The sequence below is a fragment of the Cervus canadensis genome, chromosome 22 (genome assembly GCF_019320065.1).
Source record: "Cervus canadensis isolate Bull #8, Minnesota chromosome 22, ASM1932006v1, whole genome shotgun sequence".
Classification (NCBI taxonomy): domain Eukaryota; kingdom Metazoa; phylum Chordata; class Mammalia; order Artiodactyla; family Cervidae; genus Cervus; species Cervus canadensis.
Window position 1 is genome coordinate 21,756,860 of NC_057407.1, and position 20,529 is coordinate 21,777,388.

At 39.7% G+C, this 20,529-nt stretch overlaps 1 protein-coding gene and 1 non-coding gene across 12 annotated transcripts in view; both read right to left on the bottom strand.

The window, feature by feature from the left end:
- The window catches only part of CADPS (calcium dependent secretion activator), a 469,363-nt gene that overhangs the window by 379,813 nt on the left and 69,021 nt on the right, over positions 1 to 20,529 (bottom strand). The gene's annotated exons all lie outside the window — the stretch shown is intronic.
- LOC122425263 lies at positions 2,069 to 2,175 on the bottom strand. The gene has a single exon (XR_006264799.1). It is a non-coding gene; the product is annotated as a U6 spliceosomal RNA (small nuclear RNA).

Consider the following 20,529-nt stretch of genomic DNA (forward strand, 5'->3'; position numbering starts at 1 on the left):
TTTTTCCAAGAAGACAAAAAAACATTCCTGTGAATTTCAGATTTGAAAGGCTAGTGGCTTAGGGTATTTTTCACTGATTTTAAATAGGATTGAAAACAGGAAAGAGAAGTTAGTTTCTAAGATGAGTCTGGCTATACATTCAATCCTGGTGATTTGGCAGTATTTTCAATGATCAGAAAAAAAAAAAAAGATAAGAATGACCTCACTGACTTCTGCTGAGAGCAGGGACTACCCTCTGAACAGTTGGTTTTACAGAGCAGTTTGTGGTAGCAAAGAGCACAGATTTTCAAGCTAGGTTAAACTGGTTTCTGGTCACAGCTCCATAGTTCCCAGCTATGTGGTCCTGGACAATTTAATAGATTCTCTCAGCTTCTGAGAATAAACAGCACTTACATCTGTGCTTGTTGTAAGAATTAAATGAGATACTATGTATAAACTCACCCTTCCCAGCCAAAAATAAGCATTCATTCATCAGCATTGTGATGACCTTTGTTACCACCACCACCAGCCTGACACTTTGAATTAAGAATGGAGATGGTTTGGTTAGAGTTCCAGTTCCAACATGTTCCTGGATCTCTGGAGTGCCAGAAGCATTTGCTTGGCAATTGTGGGTCTTACTTTCATTTAGTCGAAAATGGCTCAATAAAAATCTGCTGCAAGATTTCCCAAATGGCAAGCTCAGCAAAATCTAACGCACTCATCTCAGAATTTGAAACCCAGTGTCAAGTTCATAAAATAGAACCCAGGGAACATAAAACTGGACATATATTCAGTGTTCAATCACTCGTGGCCATGAGGTTCTAGTATCAATGCTCACTGTATACTAGGGTATTCATTCGGATCTAGACTTGATGCTAAGAGCTTTCTGTGCACTGTCTTGGGTGCTCTTCTTGACAACTCTGAGAAATAGGCACTGCTATTGCAAGTGAGGAAAACAAGACTTATGGAGGCTGGGTAGTTATTCTATTATTGATTTTAATCTTTTTTACATTTTAATAAAATTTCAATTTTATTGGAGTATAGTTGATTTACAATGTTGTTTTTGTACAATCACAGAGCCTGGATGGCAGACCCAAGTTCTAAACTAAAGCCAGTATTTTTAATTGTGCCACATTCCCTGGAAAAAGGAAAGATGACGCAGGTCCAACCAGTAGACATACAAAAAAGCACTAATGTTGGACATGGCACGCTTCGATCATTTTTCTGTTGCTGGTTTTCATAAATTCAATACGGCAAATTTGCCCCCAATGAGTTGTATTCTTTCAGTCTGAGTAGCTGAGTCGACATCAAGTGACAGCATGAAGTTTAACAAATAAACTGGCAAAAAACCAAGCAAACAAAAAAGGCAGAAACCAACGCTATACTGAATATGTTCCAAAGACAGTCAGCAAAGGAAATGACCCACAGGAGAAAACAAAAGGGATTAGGTTGGAGTTTTCAAAGGTGTTATGTTTATTTTTAGACATTATTCCAAATAAACCTATAAAGATGTTGTCATGCAGTGAGAATGTGTGAGCCATGAGAATAATAATAACTTCAAAGGCAGTATACTGTAATTAACACTTATCAAACATCATTCTGTGCCAGACTCTAGGCTAATAAATTTTTATTGAGGGCCTACTATCTGTTAAGTACTATTCTAGGTTCTACAGATAGTCTGAAATAAAATGAGTCTATATTTTCAGGGAGTTTGCTTTTGTATACTTTCTCTTAGGTTCAGGAATACAAACATTTTGGAGCGGACTTTGAAACACTGCAACAGGGTCTTAAACTTTTTAAAAGTATTTCACCAAGTAGTACCATTTTGGGGAACTTATCATAAAGAAAGTTATGTCAGTTACTCCTACAACCACAGGGTGGTTTAACTTAATAAAAGGAAGAAGTGATATAAATGCTTCTGTGAGTCAAAAGGATATGTTTTGTTGTTAGCATACAATAAAGTTATTACTCTGGCCACCAGAAATTATTTAGAATCTTATGAAATAGTTTGGGAAAATGTTAATGATATTACAAAGCAATATGTGATATATATATATATATATATATATATATATTTTTTTTTTTTTTTTTAAATATGGAACGCTTCACGAATTTGCGTGTCATCCTTGCGCAGGGGCCATGCTAATCTTCTCTGTATCGTTCCAATTTTAGTATATGTGCTGCTGAAGCGAGCACGTGATATATATTTTTATAAATTTCTTGCACAGAAAAATAAGGCTACATAATCACCAAATTCATAGTAATAGCTGAATAACTGCTATGGGTGATTTAAATTTTATTCTCTTTTCTCATTTGTAGTTTCTAAATTCCTGTAATGAGTAGGTACCACTGAAACAAAAAGAAATTACTTTGTAAATGCTGTAGCCTTATTTGTTTCCATTCTGGACAATTTGTTTCCAAATTCAATGTGGCCGTGTATATCTTCGGCATAGTGCAAGGAAATACAAAGCACAAGAGGAAATAAAATAATTAGTGCAAGGGAAAACAAAAAGTGTTCTTCAGTGATCACTGCATCATTTAAAGGTTGATTATCCAGGGGGAGAGGAGAGGGGTGATTAGATTCACATCAGTTCTGCAAATATCGCCTTGCACCTAAAACCAGCTCTAACCAGCACTTAATTGAAATTGCTTCTCCTTTTGAACCTTTGTTTACCTATCTGCAAAATGAGAGGATTGGACAAAATGACTTTTCAGTATATCATCAATAAGCAAAAATGATTTTCCTTGCTCTGCTGACAATGACCTTGACCTCTAGATACCAAGGCATAAAAGTTGAGTGTTATACAAGATATCTATCTACAGATAGATAGATACAGTGAAAAGTTATAATTGTGACTAAAAAGGACCAGAGACCACTGGTTTTGCAGGTACGTCTTCCTGTTTTCTGAGTCTGAGTAGAGCATTTTCAATGAAGTTCTGGTGCTTTTGGAGTTGTGACAATCCTGTGACTGGTTATTTATTTTTTTAAAGTGTCTTTTTTTCCTCAAGCACATATGTTGGATCCTAAACATAAAAACAAAAATATATTTACCAGTATTCTTTGCACAATATTGACATTTCCCATCAAAGATTTGGGTATCTGATATATAGGTAAGATAACATAAGTGTTAATGAGAAAATAGACATTATTTCAAACCAATAGGATGAGATATGAATGCATTTGTGATTCTTACAGCAGGTTATATTTTTCTATACTTCCTGGACATTCTCCAGCAGTGCAAACCATAGGACTTTTTGTGATGACTGAAGTGTTTTCGATCTGCTTGTATAATATGGTAGATAACAGCCATGTAAGGCTATTGAGCACTTGAAAGATGTAACAAGTGCACATGGGAAACTGAATTTTAATTTTATCTAATTTTAACTATTCTAAATCTAAATAACCACACAGTAGCTACAGGCTTGCAAGGCAAAATGTGGTCTATGAACCAGCAGTCCCAGGGTTACCTGGGAGTTTGTTAGAAATGCAGACCCTCATTCCCTACCTGAAACCTCTGGTACCTGATGCTGCATTTTAACAAGATCCTCCGGTGATTCATATGCAAAGTAACAGTCCAGAAGCATCCCTCTAGAGACAACTGCTCAACTTTCCATTTCATCAGTCAATCGAATAACCAACATATCTTTCCATCATCAGCAGGTACTAGGATCTTTGTCCCTGGCACCAGACGCTGGACTAGGCAGAGCAGGGCAAGTAGAGCGCTCCAGAATGCACACCGGGCAGCAAAGCATCGGGCTGAGGGCATGAGTTTGGGATCAGAGTCTTCCTAACATCACTTTCTAAATGCATTATCCTGAGCAAGCTGTTTTACTTCTCTGAGACTGTTTCCCATCCTTTGAATGGAAACAATCTGTAAATATTAAATGACAATGCACATGAAGTGCTGAGCTCATGTCTAGCACAGAGCAAGCCCTCAATAAATGGTTCCTGTTGCTTTCATTATCAAGGCTCTTACCATGAAGCTGTAGGAGATTCACACTCTTAACACCAGTGGTTTAGACAAACCTTAGAGGCCAATGAGAAGGTAAACTATAGTCCATGCTGAAAAGATGCTGACTCACAGCATTCTCAGGGAATGTCACTAATCCCAAGTTCAGGAGGTAGGAGGAGGTAGATCCTCTGTAGAGACATATTTTTTCATAGAGTAAAACACCATGAGATAATCAGTGCATTTGGATAAAATGTGCACTGTATTAATTTTTAAAGGCCACATCCTCTGTCATAGGCCCTTAGTAAGTCCTCACAACTACAGTGCACATAATTCACTTATGGAACAAATAATTATTGATAATCTCCTTTTGGGAGGCAGTAGAGCATAAAGATTTAGAGCATGGATTCTGGAGTCCAAGTACCTGGACTGGAAGCCCAGCTCTGCCACTTTTAGAAAATTTTTCCTATGTCTCTTCATCTATAAAATGAGAAAAGCAGTAACATTAACCACACAGGGAGGTAAAGATTAAATGAGATGATACATTCCAAATACTCAGTGGAGTTTTGGGTACTCACCAGCTCAGTTAATAAACCAGAAAGACATGAGAGGTGAATAAAATAAAAACATACATATACCTTTAAAAAACCACAGTAGTCAAGTGACCAAGAAAGAAAACAAAGCGACACCAACAAAACCTGTCTAAAGGTTATCTGTTTGAGAAGTGTTTGGAAGTACTCTTCTTCACTGTCCTTACTTTGCTCCGTTTTCAAACCAATGTTGCAAGCAGTTGGGAATGCCAAGTTCACAACATGCGTACAATGGGGAAATAAAATGCACAACATTTAATATGGTGTAGAATATGGCATCACTCTTTATTTGATCTATTAGAACAGGTCTATTAATTGGAAGCTTTCTTCCATGATCTCTTTGGGGTCAATGCTGTTGTTAAAGGAGAAACAGAAACTTATTTATACAAAGCACGGCCCTTTTGGTTTTCTCTGTGAGTCTTCTTGGAGAGAATCCAGCTCAGACCTGAATTATACAGAATCAGTTTCAGTGTTGCTGCTGATCAAATTTATCCATGAACTGAATTAAGAATTATGGAAGCGGCTGGAGCTAATATATGCAGCAGACCATCCCATTAAGCATCCTTTCTCATTTGCCAGCATGACTGTTAAACCAGAACACAGACCTTTTGACAGAAACCACTGCTCAAAAATGACTGCACCAAATAACCAGGAGCCTGTCCCCTGACATACTGTGACCCTCCCTAAAGAAAACTTGGTTGTCTCACATATATTAGGGATGGTTATTTTCTGAGGGCAGTTAATATAGTTTTTAGAGAATTTTACTACATATGTTTATGGATTTCCAATTTTCAGAGAATTAAAGAAAAAAAAAAAAACTGAAACCATCAAAGGATGAGGTGGGCATGTATACACACATGTATGTTTGATGACTTTGTTTCTCAGAATCACTATTATAAACTGCAAATAATGCCATGGATAAGCTCTTGAAGAGCAGGAATTCCAATTCTATCTAATTATGCTCCCCCCTCCCCCGTTTCTCCTAATGCCCCACAAAATCAAATAAAACCTATACTCAAAATTTGTGAAAATAACAGCATAAATAAATGGGCAAATTTCCAACCCAGATGACAACTCTGAATAAAGAAAGTATGACAAGAGTGATGATTGAGAGTTTGGGCTCTGAAATCAGTCTGGGCTCAAATCCCAGCTATGCTAACAAAGAGCTCTACTATTATTGTTCAGTCACTCAGTCTTGCCTGACTCTTTGCAACCCCATGGACTGCAGCACACCAGGCTTCCCTGTCCTTCACCATCTCCCAGAGCTTGCTCAAGCTCATGTCCTTTGAGTCGGTGATGCCATCCAACCATCTCATCCTCTGTTGATCCCTTCTCCTGACTTCAATCTTTCCCAGCATATCCAGGTCTTTTCTGATGAGTCAGCTCTTCACATCAGGTGGCTAAAGTATTAGAGCTTTAGCTTCAGCATCAGTCCTCCAGCACCACAGTTCGAAGGTATCAATTCTTTGGTGCTCAGCCTTTTTTTATTGTCCAGCTTTCACATCCATACATGCCTACTGGAAAAACCATAGCTCTGACTATACGGACCTTTGTAGGCAAAGTAATGTCTCTGCTTTTTAATATGCCATCTAGGTTTGTCATTGCTTTTCTTCCAAGGAGCAAGTGTCTTTTAATTTCATGGTTGTAGTTACCATCCACAGTGATTTTGGAGCTCAAGAAAATAAAGTCTATCACTGTTTCCACACCTTGGCAAAAGACATAAAGCCTTTAGAGTTTTCGTGCATGTAGAGTAGGGATAGCAACCTTACCCACCTGATAAGAGCAGTTAATAATACTTAAATCAGTGAGGGAAGCTTGCTTTTACATCAGTTTGTATGAAGAGTTTTTCTAAGCACTTTTCCTCTATTCCCTAAATATGCTTCACAAAACCCACAGGACATACGTTATTATCTCCTCTTACACCCATTTTACACGCTAAACCACTTCAGTCATGTCTGACTCTTTGCAACTCTATGGAGCATAGCCTATCAGGCTTCTCTGTCCATGGGATTCTCCAAGAAAGAATACAGGAGTGGGCTGCTGAGTCCTCCTTCAGGGGATCTTCCCAACCCAGGGATTGAACCTGCATCTCCTATGTCTCTTGCATTGGCAGGCAGGTTCTTTACCACTAGTGCCACCTGGGAAGCCCATTTGATGGATAAGGAAATGAAGCCACACACTTGGTAATCTGCCAAAAGCCACAGAGCTGGTAAATGCAAGATGAAGTATTTGAACTCAAGGAGTATAACTTCAGAGTCCATGTGTTAACCCCTGTGCTGTGAGTTGTCTGACATAAATCAGCATTGATATGAGCTATTTTTATTCCACTGATGCTAGATAGTAATAAAAAATAGAGCAGAAACCATTGCTAACCCTCCTATGTCACTGTCAGTCCCTCCCTAGGGATGGGAGGACCCTGCTGATACATTTGTGGGGGCTAGAAAAATCTGTGGCTTGTGTTTACAAAGGAGGGACAAATGGTAAAGAATATAAGAGTTCTTTCCAATGAATGTTGGGGTCTCAGTAGTTTAGGTAAAGAATTTCCTCAAATCTAATTTCTCCCTTCTCCTCCCACATTTCAGTTTACAGAATGTGGGGACCAGTCTTTAGCCTGTGGGAGACTCTCCTTCAGATCCGTGTCTCATTGCCGGAGCCTCATGGACCCTACAGGGTCCGTTCTCTGCAGGCTTCTGAGTCTTTGGCCTCTGAGTAACCCACAAGCCAACCTAAGTTTTACTAATCATCTTCCTTTTGAACTCAGGCCCTCTAGATTCTCAACCTGACCTCTATATCATGATAGAATTTCTCTCCCTCAAAAATCTTGAATCTGTCCCACCTCAAGGCCTTTATGTGCACTAGAATACTCTTCCAGCACCTCTTGACAAGACTGGCTTCCGGGGCAGAATCAAAGATGGCAGACAAATAGGGGGAGAAGACCACCTTCTCCCCTACAAATACATCAAAAGACCATCTCCACGTGGAACAGTTCCTAAAGAACAACTTCTGAACTCTGGCAGAGGATCCCAGACATTCAGAAAGGCAACCGATCTCCTGAAATGAGGAAATTTGACTTGTGTGCTGTGTGGCCTGAGAAGTCTTGACATTACTGTAAGAAGTCAAGCCTGAATCCCAGAGATGGAAGATTCAACTCCAGGACTATGGAGCATTAGAGAACTCCCAACCCCATGGAACATTAATAGATGAGAGCCCACCCAAAGGCCTCCATACGTACACTGAGACCAAACTCCACCCAAGAGCCAGCAAGCTCCAGTGCAGGACGCCTCACACCAATCCTCCAACAAAACAGGAACACAACTCAGTATGTTAGCAGGCAGGCTGCCCAGACCCATACCAAAACAAAGGCACCCCAAAAATCACTCCTGGACACTGCACTGCCCTCCAGAGAGACGAGATCCAGTCCCATCCACCAGAACACAGACACAAGTCGCCCCAATCAAGAAACCTCCACAAGGCATTGGTCCAGCCCCACCCATGGGAAGCAGACTCCATAGTTAAGAGAAACTGTGATTCTCCAGCCTGCAGAAAGACTGGTTTCCCACCCTACCAATTTTAGGTATCATCTCCAAAATCTTTTTCTCAAAGACACTTGCTCTCACCATCCAGTCAAAAATCCCTTCTTTCTACCACCTGTATCTTATTTATTTCTTTAAAGCACTTTCTTTTTTTTTTTGGCAGTACTCTAAGCTAATGCCCTAGAAGTAAGCTCCATAAAGGTCCTTATTTATCTTGCCCATCACTCCACCTCTTACATTAGCACATGGATGCTAACAGTAAACACTGGTTCAACAAATAGGTACATGTTGTCTTCTCTGCATTAGCTGCATGCCTCACACTCGTCTTCTCACCTCCCCAGAATTGTATTTTCAAAGTCTTCTCTGCCTCACTGTCTTCCCAGCTCAAGTTCTTCCTCATGGGCTCATGTTCATTCATGTCTTCATGCGACAAACATATACTGAATAGCTAGAAAACGCCAGACACTGATGGACAAATATGAATAAAACACATTCTGGCCCTTGTGGAACTTTTAGTCTATTGCACGGGGCAGATGTGCCCAGATGATTTCAACAGAAGCTTCTGTCTACCACTGGTATTAAGGAGTTCAGATGGGATCTTAGCTAAAACCAGTGCAGGGGTGGGGAGACTTCCCACAGGATGTGAAAGAGGAGCTGGTTTTTGAAAGACAAGTGGGAAATAGTCAAATAAAGAAAACTGGAATGGGCATTCCAGGTAGAGGGAAGAGCATGAACAAAGGCACAGAAATCATGATGGTGGAGAAACTCTAAGTGGTTAAATACTAGATGGTGAGGTGTAAGGAAGGCCCAGATCATGGATGGTTGTGAATAAAGTGTTAAAAAGCTTGAACCTAGGACTTCCCTGGCAGTACAGTGGTTAAGAATCTGTGTACTGCAGGGGGAACAGGTTCGATCCAGGATCGAGGAACTAAGATCCCACCAGCTACATGGTGCAGCCAAAAAGTTTAAAAAAAAATCTAAAAGCTTGAACTTTATCCTATAAGCAATGGGGAGCTATTGCGAGTTTTATTCAGGAGAGTAAAATCTCCAAGGGAAGCTTGGATTTTTAAAAAACAACCTCAAAATTTCCTTTCCTTGAGCTCCTGAAGGACAGCAATTCACAGCTGGTCAACTGAAGAGAAAGAGGAAGGAATGAGTTATATAAGAACACAAATGCTGTGTGAAAAGGATATCAAATTCTTTTTTTTTTCTCCTGCAAAAGCACTCTCTCTGCTATAGGCCTTTTTTTTTTTTTTTTTTTTTTTTTTTTTTTTTTTTTTTTTTTTTTTTTTTTTAATACTGGCATCATTTGCTTAAGCTAAGAGATGATTTCACTCTGATTGGAAACCATTTCTGATGCAACTTAAATGACCTACATAAATATTTTATAACCACTCAGGATCAGCATACTTGAGAATAAGCTAGACTACTTCATAAACTTGTTTGCTTTTAGTGCTGCAGAGGGAAAAAACTAAAAGTTAATACATGCAGAGCATGTTGGAATCAAAAAGAAGTGTGACAGAAGTTCTTTGGATAAATATCCCACTGCTCTGAAACCACCAGTTTTCAATAATTTACTATCTAGTAATCATCATTTTATATCGCAACTTGTTTCCTCTATGGCAAATATTTAGATGTAAGTATATTTTGTAAAACAGCAAGATAACACCAGAATTCCATAATTCCACAGATTCTGGAGTTAGAGAGACCTGCATTCAAGAGTTGATGCTGCCACTCTCTGTGTATGTGACTCTGAGACAAAGTCACTAAACCTTTCTGAATCTCTACTATGTATGTATGTATGTATGTGTGCACTCAGTCATTCAGACATATCCAACTCTTTGAGACCCTGTGTACTGTAACCTGCCAGGATCCTCTGTCCATGGGATTTTCCAGGCAAGAATACGGAGATCTTCCTGACCTAGGGATCGAACTCTAGTCTCTTGCATCTTCTGCATTGGCAGGCGGATTCTTTACCACTGTGCCACCTGAGAAGCCCATGTTTATATACAAATGCGGATAATAAACGGTTTACCTCTAGAGCTGTAATGAGGATTGGATGAGGTTATGTGCTTGGCCCAATGTCTGGGACATGGGAGCCAACAGAAGTAAGCTACCACCACTGCCTCCACCATATCATGATAGGGAAATAATCCACTATGGCATTGCTAAAAATTCTTGTGACAGCTTTTCTTCTTGACTATCCTTTCAAGTTTGCTTATATGCCAAACATTTTGGGAAGACAGAGATATGGAGTCTCTACAGGACAGAGGGAAGATTTGTGTACCACCAGGGTTATAACTGGGCAAAAACTGGGCAGGTTTACTGGCGGCACTCACATAAAACCAGAGTTCCCTAAGCTCAGGGTTCCTCAGCTATGACACAGGCCCACTGACTACACAGTATCTATTCTGGGCTCCTCCCTAAGGCCCCATGCACAGTGGGGGACCCAGGGAGCCACCACGAACAGGAAGGGAGCACAGGCCCCAAGTCATGCCCTAAGTTGGACAATCCTTGGGCCTTGCCATACTTCTGGGTCATCTGCCAGCATCCATGATTCTCTGGCAAGTTAACCTGTTAGCTTGAAAGTAGGGTAAAATCTCAGACCCTTTACAGTTCTTGAGAATCACCTTCCTCTTCATCATGCTTCTGAGAGAAGAAAACGTTAAAAACTGATAATAAGGTCTTTATCCAAAGTGAAACTCCTTATGTGATGCAGGCTTACCACTTCCTCTGAAGGCACTCATCATTTCAGTTTAACATTCCCTGGTGGCTCAAATGGTGAAGAATTTGCCAGCAATGCAGGAGACCTGGGTTTGATCCCTGTGTCAGGAAGACCCCCTGGAGGAGGGTATTGCAACCCACTTCAGTATTCTTGCCTGGAGAATCCCATGGACAGAGGACCCCAGTGGGCTACAGCCTATGGGGTCACGGAGTCAGATACGACTGAGCGAGTAACAGTTTTCAACTAATTTATTCTGTTTTCACTCAGAATCATGTAGATAAATGGAAATATAATTAACTGGATAAATATTTTAAATGCCAGTTAACTCAGAGTGTGTTTACTGGACATGAATTAACCTGATTAAATACAGAATTACATTTCAGTTACAAATTGTAGATTTGCATTTTCCTGGTAGATATAAACAGATGCATTTACTTCTTGTTTTGAATACACAGAGTTCAAAACAGAGCCATCCAGGCAATTGGGTACATATATTGTGCCGCCATGATCTTGCTGAATGTGTTTGTTAATATACTTTTTAATCTGTGTAATTTTAGTTAAATGATTTGGAATAAACCAGAACAACAGCAATAAAAAGATTAAAACATCACTCCCAGAAAACTCATTTATGAAACATTCTTCTTTGATGTCTTAGTAATAAAACAATTTTACACCTAGAGCTCCCAATTTACTTTTCTTTCTTTCTATTTTTATAAAAAGCCCTTTGTTAGTTTGCTTTCCTCCATACCCGCCCCTTTCAGGGTAAACACATAGCCTAGCTATCTTTGTTAAGGTGGCAGACTAGGGGACATGATTAGAATAGGATTAAATGAGTTACTAAATGGACCTTGGTTCAAGTACTAGGTCCCTCCCTATGAATACCCTTGGACTGTAAGCCCTAACTTCCTTAATCTGTGCTATGGCATTATAACACATACCTCTAAGACTTACACAGAGTTTTAACTAAGGGCTAGTGCTTCATGAGTACTACTTCAGTATGCACCTATAAAACAATAACAGATGATCTATCCAGTAAATGTCATCAATGCAAGAATCTTTTGGCAGCTATAGGGCCGAATTAAAAATAATTCCTGCGAACAAATGCATAATTCACTTCTACTCCTTCATCATATCTCTGAACAGTCTTTGCATCCACTGAGCAGTTTTCTACCTCACTCCAAGACTAGGTCAAATTCTGCTGAGAAAGTGAAGCCACTCAGTTGAGTTCGACTGTTTGTGACCCTATGGATTGTAGCCCGCCAGGTTCCTCTGTCCATGGGCTTCTCCATGACTGGGCAGCCATTCCCTTCTCCAGGGGAATTTTCCCAATCCAGGGGTCAAACCTGGGTCTCCTGCATTACAGGCAGATTCTTTACTATCTGAGCCACCAGGGCAGCCATTAAATCCTGCTAGTCCTCCTAATAGGTGTCAAGCACTTTCCTCTTCAAAGTTGTGGTCAGAGCTATTTGACATTTATTCATGTGATTCTTTGATGGGGTTCTTTCTCCTCTACTACACCTTCAGCTCCATGAGGACAGACTTGTTTCCCAGTCCGTGAAAGACACACAACATATTTTGATTGAATGAATCAAGTCTTTGACTTACTTTGATGGGGGTAGAGTTGGATACCTTGGGTGAAGAGAATGGTTTTAAAATGAAAAAGGGGTCAAGACACCCCTTTGAAAACTCTAGTCAATACTCTGTAATGGCCTATATGGATAAAGAATCTAAAAAGAATGGATATATGTATATTTTCAACTGATTTATGTATAAGAGTCACTGTATACAATACTGTAAATCAACCATACTCCAAAAAATTTTTTTGAAAAAAGACATCCCTTTGACATCCCAGATGTTGAATAAATTGAATAAACAGGCAAATATTTATGGACACTTATTAAGTGACACATAATAATGTTAGACTTTCAGAGAAGGAAATGGCAACCCACTCCAGTATTCTTGCCTGGAGAATCCTCAAGGACAGAGGAGCCTGGTGGGTTACAGTCCATGGCATCACAGAGTTGGACATGACTGAGCAACAAACACTGAATGTTGAATTTTAACACTATTCGAGTCAAGAATCTGAGGCTAGCTCATCATGACATATCATTTTTTTCCAATTTTTTTACATTTTCCATCCTTCTCTATCTTACCATTCTCTGAGCCAGAGAAGGGACACACTCTTCTGTGCCACCAAACTAGGTTTTCACCAGGTGTACCCAGTGTTGCTGGGAGGTACTAGTTCTCAGTCAGTGGTGGCACTGTTTCAGGGTCACCCAGGAGTGCTGAGTGGGCTTCTGAGATAAGCAAGAACAACTTTCATCAGTGGAGAGGGCTTTGAGGCAGGCAATGGTGGCTTCCTCCAGCACATCTCATTATTTCACCTTCCAGGTCTGTTTCAATGTCCAGGAGAGCTAAACCACACAATTCTACATCACTACTTTTGCTGCAGAGTTTATGAGCAGGTGGGCCCATGGGGACCCACTAGCTGGGGAAGGAGGGAACCATTGCCTGGAGGTGGCTGACCTGAAAGAATGATGTCTTGAAGCAAATGAAGGGAAAGCTTAGAGAGGCGCCCAGAAGACATCCATGGAGCCATGACTGGGAGATGGGACTGGAGGTGTTTTAGTTTGTTTTTTTTTTTCTCTTTCTCATGTAAGAGTTGTACCATAAAGAAGGCTGAACTTTTGAACTGTGGTACTGGAGAAGACTCTTGAGAGACGCTTGAATTGCAAGGGGTTCAAACCAGTCAACCCCAAAGGAAATCAACCCTGAATATTCATTGGAAGGACTGATGCTGAAACTCCAATACTTTGGGCACCTGATTTGAAGAGTCGACTCAAGAAAAGACACTGAGGCTGGGAATGATTGAAGGCAAAAGGGGAAAACAAAAGGAGAAGGGGTGAGGGGGACAGAGGATGAGATGGTTACATCAATCTGAGCAAACTCCAGTAGATAGAGGAGCCTGGTGTGCTGCATGCAATCCACGGGGTTGCCAAGAGTTGGACACGACTTAGTAAATGAACAACAACAAGGGACAACTGACAAAGTCTGGACATGCTTTTTGTTGTCACAACCAGGAGAAGAAGGGAGGTGACTATTAGCAGCTGATGGGGAGAAGGCAGGGTTACTGTTAGACATCCTACATCAATACTCTATCCCCGGCCCAAGGTGTCCACAGTGGTGAAGTTGAGAACCCCCCTGAGTATAGCTATATGATCTTCAGTTTCTCAAGCTCCCCAGGCTTCTGTTTTCTCTTCTATAAAATGAGTATAATCATAGATCTTATCTCACAAATTAGATGTATTAAATTAGTTATCATCTACATACAAAATGCTCTGAGCCCACAGAAAATGCACACTACTTGTTAACAAACATTAAGTTGCTGCCCAGTTTTAAACACTTTCATTTCCCCACTGCTTTTAGAATAATTTCAAGCTCCCCACACATCCTGTACCCTTCTCAAGCTGCTCTTGTCCCATAGCCTCTCATCAGAGAAACCTCACTCACCAATGTTTATTCCCTGAACATACCCAGCTCCTTCCTGCCTGGGCAGGGGTGGGGGTAGGGGGTTGGGGTGTGGGTGGGGTGTTGCACATAGCAGCCCTTCCCTAGAGGGCGTTCCCTTGTCTGGCAGTTGGAAAGGCCCTTCTCTTCCATCCTCACTCACCTTACATACCATCTCCTCAAAGAGGTCTTCCTTATCAGACTGCTGAAGAAGGGCTCTGGTTTTTGTTCTGGTCATGGCCCCCACTTCCTTCACAGCCCTGGTCACAATGGGTACTTATTATTTGCTTGCTGACTTGAGTAATGCTTCCATCCCACCACAAGTTGTATGCTTGTTCTGTCTTAGCCAAGGACTTGAGTGAAAACTCAAGTTGAATGAAAGAACTGGAAGGCCGGGAAGACGGGTCTTCCTTTGAGACTGGAGGAAATGAAACAAAGAGGGCAGTCCCAGAGCCATCTTAAACTGGAGGGGCATTCTCCTTTAATAACCTCAACTTTCTCGAGACAAGAGTCTACTGTTGCCAGGGGCAACCACTCTGGATAGAATGGCACTGAGCTCAAGGAAGAAAAAAGGGAAAAGAGAAAACACAATCAAACTAGGTTTAACGGCAATCCTTCTTTAAGTGAATGCTTAATTCCCCTCATCTATTTTGAATTCATTATTTTTACAAGTTTGCAGCATTTGTTTCCTATAACAAAGAGCCTCACCAGAGATTACAGCTCAGAAATAACAGTGTGTTCCAACAGACTGCTCCCTGGTGATTTGAAATGCCCCTGGAAATAGCTCTGTATTGTTAGCACCATACAAGTCTACAACGTAAATCTGACATGAGTGATTTAATACTGGATAGTTGTAGCTTGGGTTGTAACATATCACAGTGATTTCTATTTTTTCCTTATATTCTTCATGTATCTATCTTTCCTTTGTTTTTTGTTTTTTCCCCATTCATTCATTCATCTAATCATTCAGCATAGTGAAGGACAAAGTCACTGAGTTTTGAAGTTGAAGTATATATTGGGTTGGCCAAAATGTTTGTTCAGGTTTTTCCATTAGATATTATGGAAAAACTTAAACAAACTTTTTGGCCAACCCAATACATACTATCACCTCATCTTTTTATGGAAGGAGGAGGACAGAAATCTCAAATTCACTGAGAAGGAACAAGAAAGTAGTAAGCATGGGTCTTAAGAACCAGTATCAAGTAACTCATGCCTAAAGATGGATGTACAGGGATGGAAAGCTTCTCGGACAGGATTTGTGAACCCTGGGACTACCGACATTTGAAATGGACGGCTCTCCTGGGCAAAGAAGAAGGTTTACTAGGATCTTTGTCTTCTACTACTAGATGCCAATAGCACCTTTTCAGCAGTTAAAACTAAAAACATCTTGACGTTGCAGAGGGATGTCTGAGTGGCAAAACTGCCCATGGAACTGAGAATTCACTTGCTAACCTGCTTTCAGCACTTTTCTGCACCAGGTCTACTATATACATCATCTCATTTACTCCTCAAAAGCAGCTTATAGAGTAGATATTAAATTCATCCTTCTTTCTCAAAGGAAAAAAGTGAGGCTAAGTCATTTATTTATAGTAATTGCCCTCAATCCTACAGTTAGGAGGGGGGAAAGGCATAATTCAAGCTGAGGTTGATGGGATTCCAAACCTTAGCTCCCAACTACTGTATTAGGAGGAAAAGTCTTTATCAATCTACATTAAAGATGAATTTTCAACATTTTATCAACCACATTCCATCAGGTTCCATTTTCTTTCTTTCCACATTTTTTAAAATTAATTTATTTTAATTGGAGGCTTTACAATACTTTACAATATTGTAGTGGTTTTTGCCATACATTGACATGAGTCAGCCATGGGTGTACATGTGTCCACCATCCTGAACCCCCCTCCCAACTCCCTCCCCATCCCATCCCTCAGGGTCGTCCCAGTGCACCAGCCCTGAAAGCCCTGTCTCATGCATCAAACCTAGACTGGCAATCTATTTCACATAAGGTAATATACATGTTTCAATGTTATTCTCTCAAATCATCCCAACCTCACCTTCTCCCAGAGTCCAAAAGACTGTTCTTTATATCTGTGTCTGTTTTGCTGCCTCCAATATAGGGTCATCATTACCATCTTTCTAAATTCCATATATATGCTTTAATATACTGTATTGGCATTTTTCTTTCTGACTTACTTCACTCTGTATAATAGGCTCCAGTTTCATCCACCTCATTAGAACTGATTCAAATGCATTCTTTTTAATAGCCAAGTAATATTCCATTGTGTATATGTACCACAGCTTTCTTATCCATTCGTCTGCTGATGGACATTTAGCTTGCTTCCATGTCCTAGCTATTGCAAACAGTGCTGCAATAAACTTTGGGGTACATATCTCTTTCAATTCTGGTTTCCTCAGTGTGTATGTCCAGCAGTGGGATTTCTGGGTCATATGGCAGTTCTATTTCCAGTTTTTTAAGGAATCACCACACTGTTCTCCATAGTGGCTGTACTAGTTTGCATTCCCACCAACAGTGTAAGAGGGTTCCCTTTTCTCCACACCCTCTCCAGCATTTATTTTTTGTAGACTTTTGGATAGCAGCCATTCTGACTGGCATGAGATGGTACCTCACTGTGGTTTTGATTTGCATTTCTCTGATAATGAGTGATGTGGAGCATCTTTTCATGTGTTTGTTAGCCATCTGTATGTCTTCTTTGGAGGAATGTCTGTTTAGTTCTTTGGCCCATTTTTTGATTGGGTCATGTATTTTTCTGGTATTGAGCTGCATGAGCTGCTTGTATATTTTTGAGATTAATTGTTTGTCTGTTGCTTCATTTGCTATTATTTTCTCCCATTCTGAAGGCTGTCCTTTCACCTTGCTTATAGTTTCCTTCGTTGGGCAAAAGCTTTTAAGTTTAATTGGGTCCCATTAGTTTATTTTTGCTTTTATTTCCAATATTCTGGGAGGTGGGTCATAGAAGACCCTGCTGTGATTTATGTCAGAGTGTGTTTTGCCTATGCTTTCCTCTAGGAGTTTTATAGTTTCTGGCCTTACATTTAGATCTTTAATCCATTTTGAGTTTATTTTTGTGTATGGTGTTAGAAAGTGTTCTAGTTTCATTCTTTTACGAGTGGTTGACCATTTTTCCTGGCACCACTTGTTAAAAAGATTGTCTTTTATCCATTGTATATTCTTGCCTCCTTTGTCAAAGATAAGTTGTCTATAGGTGCATGGGTTTATCTCTGGGCTTTCTGTTTTGTTCCATTGATCTATATGTCTGTCTTTATGCCAGTACCATACTGTCTTGATGACTGTAGCTTTGTATACAGTCTGAAGTCAGGCGGGTTGATTCTTCCAGTTCCATTCTTCTTTCTCAAGATTGCTTTGGCTATAAGGTTTTTTTTTTGTATTTCCATACAAATTGTGAAATTATTTGCTCTAGCCCTCTGAAAAATAATTTGGTAGCTTGTTAAGGATTGCATTGAATCTATAGATTGTTTTGGGTAGTATACTCATTTTAACTATATTGATTCTTCCGATCCATGAACATGGTATATTTCTCCATCTATTTGTGTCATTTTTTAAATCTTTCATCATTGTTTCATAATTTTTTATATATAGGTCTTTTGTTTCTTTAGGTAGATTTATTCCTAAGTATTTTATTCTTTTCATTGCAATGGTGAATGGAATTGCTTCCTTAATTTCTGTTTTCTCGTTGTTAGTGTATAGGAATGCAATGGATTTCTGGTTGTTGATTTTATATCCTGCAACTTTACCATATTCATTAATTAGCTCTAGTAATTTTCTGGTGGTGTCTTTAGGGTTTTCTATGTAGAGGATCATGTTATCTGCAAACAGTGAGAGTTTCTCTTCTTTTCCAATCTGGATTCCTTTTACTTCTTTTTCTGCTCTGATTACTGTAGTTAAAACTTCCAAAACTATGTTGAATAGTAGTGGTGAGAGTGGGCACCCTTTTCTTGTTCCTGACTTTAGGGGAAATGCTTTCAATTTTTCACCATTGAGGATAATGTTTTTGTGGGTTTATCATATATGTATGGCTTTTATTATGTTGAGGTATGTTCCTTCTATGCCTGCTTTCTGGGGGGTTGTTTTTTTTAAATCATAAATGGATGTTGAATTTTGTCAAAGGCTTTCTCTGCATCTATTGAGATAATCATATGGTTTTTATCTTTTAATTTGTTAATGTGGTATATCATACTGATTGATTTGTGAATACTGAAGAATCCTTGCATCCCTAGGATAAAGCCCACTTGGTCATGATGTATGATCTTTTTAATATGTTGTTGGATTCTGTTTGTTAGAGTTTTGTTGAGGATTTTTGCATCTATGTTCATCAGTGATATTGGCCTGTAGTTTCCTTTTTTTGTGGCATCTTTATCTGGGTTTAGTATTAGGGTGATGGTGGCCTCACAGAATGAGTTTGGCAGTTTACCTTCCTCTGCAATTTTCTGGAAGAGTTTGAGAAGGATAGGTGTTAGCTTTTCTCTAAATTTTTGGTAGAATTCACCTGTGAAACCATCTGGTGCTGGACTTTTATTTGTTGGAAGATTTTTGATTACAGTTTCAATTTCCATGCTTGTGATGGGTCTGTTAACATTTCTGTTTCTTCCTGGTTCAGTTTTGAAAGGTTATACTTTTCTAATAATTTGTCCATTTCTTCCAAGTTGTCCATTTTATTGTCATACAATTGCTGATAGTAGTCTCTTATGATCCTTTGTATTTCTGTGTTGTCTGCTGTGATTTCTCCACTTTCAGTTTCTAATTTTGTTAACTTGATTCTTCTCCCTTTTTTTCCTGATGAGTCTGGCTAATGCTTTGTCTATTTTATTTATCTTCTCAAAGAACCAGCTTTTAGTTTTGCTGATTTTTGCTATAGTCTCCTTTGTTTCTTTTTCATTTATTTCTACTAACCCTGGGGTTCTTCATTTCTTTTTTTTTCTAGTTGCTTTAGGTGTAAAGTTAGGTTATTTATTTGATTTTTCTCCTGTTTCTTGAGGTAAGCTCGTATTGCTATGAACCTTCCCCTTAGTACTGCTTTTACTGAATCCTATAGGTTTTGGGTTGTCATGTTTTCATTTTCATTTGTTTCTATGCATATTTTGATTTTTTTTACTTTCTTCTGTGATTTGCTGGTTATTCAGAGGTGTGTTGTTTAGTCCCCATATGTTTGTATTTTTAATAGTTTTTTTTCCTGTAGTTGACATCTAATCTTACTGCACTGTGTTCAGAAAAGATGCTTGAAAGGATTTCAAAATACCCCACTCACACCTATGGATAGATCAACTAAACAGAAAATTAGTAAGGAAACACAAACTTTAAAATATACAATGGACCAATAGACCTAACTGATATCCACAGCACATTTCACCCCAAAACAATGAATTTCACCTTTTTCTCAAGTGCACACAGAACATCTCCAGGACAGATCACATCCTGGGCCATAAATCTAGCCTTGGTTAATTCTTTCCACATTTATTGACACCCTTTGTATGCAAAGAAGCTATGTTAAATGATGGAGCCTGGAGAAGCAGTTTACTTCTCATTTCTACTCATCTCCTTTCTCCTCCGTGCTTTGTGTTAGTGATGTCAGTTTCTACATGGTCTTAATCAGCTTCCTTATCTTCTGGCTTTCTGTTGGGCTCAGCCAATGAGAAGCACCAGCAAGAGATCAGAAGGTGGGATGAGACAGAAGAATGTATTCTACTGATTCCTTTGGGGTCAGAAAGCAGTTTGGTACTTCTCTACCTAAAGCTGTTGTGGGGTAGCTCACGTCCCCTGCCTCAGCATGCTATGTGCACTCTGGTCTCCTTGCTCCTTCTTCCCTTATGTGCTTCGATGCTCAGTCGTGTCTGACTCTTTACAACTTCATGAACTTCAGCCCACCAGGCTCCTCTATCCATGGGGATTCTCCAGGCAAGAATACTGCAGTGGGTTGCCATGCCCTCCTCCAGGGATCTTCCCAACCCAGGGATTGAACCCAGGTCTCCCACATTGAAGGTAGAGTCTTTACTGTCTGAGCCACCAGGGAAGCCCTTAAGGGTTTCCTTTATTCTGCCCACTCGTCTTTAAATAATCCCTTCATTTAGCCCCCCTCAATTAACCAGTCTTTGTAAGCCACCTGTTTTTAGCTAGGATGCTAATGGCTGTTAAGGAAGAATAAAAATAACTAATAAAGGAAGAGAGCCTAACCTTTATCATGGAAAATGTTCATCCTAATTGGGGAAGA